This window comes from Arachis stenosperma, chromosome 5, assembly GCF_014773155.1.
Source record: "Arachis stenosperma cultivar V10309 chromosome 5, arast.V10309.gnm1.PFL2, whole genome shotgun sequence".
In the NCBI taxonomy this organism is placed as follows: domain Eukaryota; kingdom Viridiplantae; phylum Streptophyta; class Magnoliopsida; order Fabales; family Fabaceae; genus Arachis; species Arachis stenosperma.
Window position 1 is genome coordinate 13,051,926 of NC_080381.1, and position 4,119 is coordinate 13,056,044.

The 4,119-nt window shown below is 39.4% G+C and overlaps 1 non-coding gene across 1 annotated transcript; it reads left to right on the top strand.

Annotated features, from left to right (window-relative positions):
• The first annotated feature begins 1,058 nt into the window (after positions 1–1,058).
• LOC130984476 (small nucleolar RNA R71) lies at positions 1,059–1,166 on the top strand. Its single transcript, XR_009088411.1, has one exon. It is a non-coding gene; the product is annotated as a small nucleolar RNA R71 (small nucleolar RNA).
• Positions 1,167–4,119: the final 2,953 nt, after the last annotated feature.

The following is a 4,119-nucleotide window of genomic DNA, read 5'->3' on the forward strand; positions in this document are numbered from 1 at the left end:
TTGGTGAGCAAGGGAGGTTCATCTTCCCAAGTCTCATTTCCAAATAACTTGTCATTTAGCTTCATGATTGCTCCAAGGTATTTAGCAACTTGCTCTTCAGTGACATACTCATCCTCTTCAGAGGAAGAATACTCATCAGAGCTCATGAAAGGCAGAAGTAAGTCCAATGGAATCTCTATGGTCTCATTTTGAGCCTCAGATTCCCATGGTTCCTCATTGGGGAACTCAGAGGAGGTTGGTGCACGCCCATTGAGGTCTTCCTCAGTGGCGTCCACCTCCTCTCTTTCCTCTCCATATTCGGCCATGGTTATGGCTTTGCACTCTCCTTTTGGATTTTCTTCTGTATTACTTGGGAGAGTACTAGGAGGGAGTTCAGTAACTTTCTTGCTTAGCTGACCCACTTGTCCTTCCAAATTTCTGATGGAGGACTTTGTTTCATTCATGAAACTTGAGTGGTTTTGATTAGATCAGAGACCATTGTGCTAAGTCAGAGGTATTCTGCTTAGAACTCTGTCTGTTGCTGAGAAGATGATGGAAAAGGCTTGTTATTGCTAAGCCTGTTTCTTCCACCATTATTATTATTGAAACCTTGTTGAGGTCTCTCTTGATTCTTCCGTGAGAAATTTGGGTGATTTCTCCATGAAGAATTATAGGTGTTTCCATAGGGTTCTCCTAGGTAATTCACCTCTTCCATTGAAGGGTTCTCAGGATCATAAGCTTCTTCCTCAGATGAAGCTTCCTTAGTACTGCCAGGTGCATTTTGCATTCCAGACAGACTTTGAGAAATCAAATGACTTGTTGAGTCAATATCTTGTTCTGAGCAGTATGGCATTCAGAGTGTCAATCTCAAGAACTCCTTTCTTCTGATTAGTCCCATTATTCACAGGATTCCTTTCAGAAGTGTACATGAATTGGTTATTTGCAACCATTTCAATTAGCTCTTGAGCTTCTGTAGGCGTCTTCTTCAGATGAAGAGATCCTCCAGCAGAGCTATCCAAAGACATCTTGGATAGTTCAGAGAGACCATCATAGAAGATACCTATGATGCTCCATTCAGAAAGCATGTCTGAGGGACATTTTCTGATTAATTGTTTGTATCTTTCCCAAGCTTCATAGAGGGATTCTCCATCCTTCTGTCTGAAGGTTTGGACTTCCACCCTAAGCTTACTCCATTTTTGAGGTGGAAAGAACTTTGCCAAGAAGGCATTGACTAGCTTTTCCCAAGAGTCTAGGCTATCCTTAGGTTGTGAGTCCAACCATATTCTAGCTCTGTCTCTTACAGCAAAAGGGAATAGCATCAGTCTGTAGACCTCAGGGTCAACCCCATTAGTCTTGACTGTGTCACAGATTTGCAAGAACTCAGCTAAAAACTGATGAGGATCTTCCATTGGAAGTCCATGGAACTTGCAATTCTGTTGCATTAGAGAAACTAATTGAGGCTTAAGCTCAAAGTTGTTTGCTCCAATGGCAGGGATAGAGATGCTTCTCCCATAGAAGTTGGGAGTAGGTGCAGTAAAGTCACCCAGCACCTTCCTTGCATTGTTGGCATTGTTGTTGTTTTCGGCTGCCATGTGTTCTTCTTCTTTGAAGAATTCGGTCAGGTCCTCTAAAGAGAGTTGTGCTTTGGCTTCTCTTAGCTTTCGCTTCAAGGTTCTCTCAGGTTCAGGGTCAGCTTCAACAAGAATGCCTTTGTCTCTGCTCCTGCTCATATGAAAGAGAAGAAAATGTGGAATCTTCTATGTCACAGTATAGAGATTCCTTAAGGTGTCAGAGGAAACGAAAAATAGAAGAAAAGAAGGTAGAAGAATTCGAACTTGATTAGATAGAGTTCGAATTGTGCATTAAGAAGGAGTAGTACTCCGTAAATAGAAGGATGTGGGAAGGAGGGAAGAGGATTTTCGAAAATTAATTAAAAAGATGTCAAAAACATTTTAAAATTTGATTGATAATTTTCGAAAATTGAAAGTGGAAAAGAAATCAAGTGATTTTTGAAAAAGATTTTGAAATTAGAAATCAAAAAGATTTGATTGAAAATTATTTTGAAAAAGATGTGGTTAAGAAGATATGATTGGTTTTAAAAACATGTGATTGAGAAGATATGATTTGAAAACAATTTTTAAAAAAAAAGATTTGATTTTAAAAATTAATAACTTGCCTAACAAGAAAAGATATGATTCAAACATTAAACCTTTCTCAACAGAAAAGGCAACAAATTTGAGATGTTCAATCAAATCATTAATTGTTAGTAAGTATCTTTGAAAAAGGAAAGAAATTGATTTTGAAGACATTTGATTGAAAAGATATGATTTGAAAAAGATTTGATTTTGAAAAACTTAGAAAACTTGAAAAAAATTGATTTGAAAACAAAATCTTCCCCCTTTGCCATCCTGGCGTTAAACGCCCAGAATGGTATCCATTCTGGCGTTTAACGCCCAAAATGCACCCTTTTTGGGCGTTAAACGCCCAACCAGGTACCCTGGCTGGCGTTTAAACGCCAGTCTGTTTTCTCACATGGGCATTTTTGAATGCCCAGCTTTTTCTGTATATCCTCTGCAGTATGTTCTGAATCTTCAATTCTTTGTATTATTGACTTGAAAAGACACAAATTAAAAATATTTTTGGATTTTTAATAATCAAATGCAACAAGAATCAAATAACAATGCATGCAAGACACTAAACTTAGCAGTTTTGTATACTGACACTATATGAGACACATAAACACTCAAGCCAAAAGAATTCAAAGATCAGAGTAAGAAATCATCAAGAATTACTTGAAGATCCTTAAGACACATGAATGAATGCATGCAATTGACACCAAACTTAAGATGATACACTAAACTCAAACAAGAAACATGAAATATTTTTGGTTTTTATGATTTTGTAATTTTTTTGGATTTTTTTTTCGAAAATTAAGTGGAAAAAGATATCACAATTCTTAATGAGAATTCCAGGAATCAGTGCAATGCTAGTCTAAGACTCCGGTCCAGGAATTAGACATGGCTTCACAGCCAGCCAAGCTTTCAAAGAAAGCTTCGGTCCAAAACACTAGACATGGCCAAGGGCCAGTGGTGCGCGAAATTGTGAACAATACTTTTCACAACTCTCATAATCCCCGGTCATGAACTCCAAAAAACTTGGTAGTTTGATTCCATGGCATTACACAACTTCGCACAACTAACCAGCAAGTGCACTGGGTCGTCCAAGTAATACCTTACGTGAGTAAGGGTCGATCCCACGGAGATTGTTAGTATGAAGCAAGCTATGGTCACCTTGTAAATCTCAGTCAGGCAGACTCAAATGGGTATAGTGATAAACGAAAATAACATAAAGATAAAGATAGATAGAGATACTTATGTATATCATTGGTGAGAGCTTCAGATAAGCGTATGAAGATGCCTTCCCCTTCCGTCTCTCTGCTTTCCTACAGTCTTCATCCAATCCTTCTTACTCCTTTCCATGGCAGCTTATGCAAGGGTTTCACCGTTGTCAGTGGCTACCTCCCATCTCTCATTGGAATGTTCAACGCACCCTGTCACGGCACGGCTATCCATCTGTCGGTTCTCAATCAGGCCGGAATAGAATCCAGTGATTCTTTTGCGTTTGTCACTAACGCCCCGCTTCAGGAGTTTGAAGCACGTCACAGTCATTCAATCATTGAATCCTACTCAGAATACCAGACAAGGTAAGACCTTCCGGATTCTCTTGAATGCCGCCATCAGTTTCCGCCCTATACCACGAAGACTCTGATCTCACGGAATGGGGCTCGTTTGTCAGGCGAGCACTCGGTTGTCAGGCGATCAAACCATGCATCGTGCAATCAGGAATCCAAGAGATATTCACTAGAGCTTTGATTGCTTGTAGAACAAGAATGGTTGTCAGTCACCTTGTTCATGAGGAGAATTGATGAGTGTCACGGATCATCACTTCATCAAGTTGAAGAACAAGTGATATCTTGGACAAAGAACAAGCGGAATTGAATAGAAGAACAATAGTAATGCATTAATACTCGAGGTACAGCAGAGCTCACACCTTATCTATGGTGTGTAGAAAACTCCACCGTTGAAAATACATAAGAACAAGGTCCAGGCATGGCCGAATGGCCAGCCCCAATGATCTAAG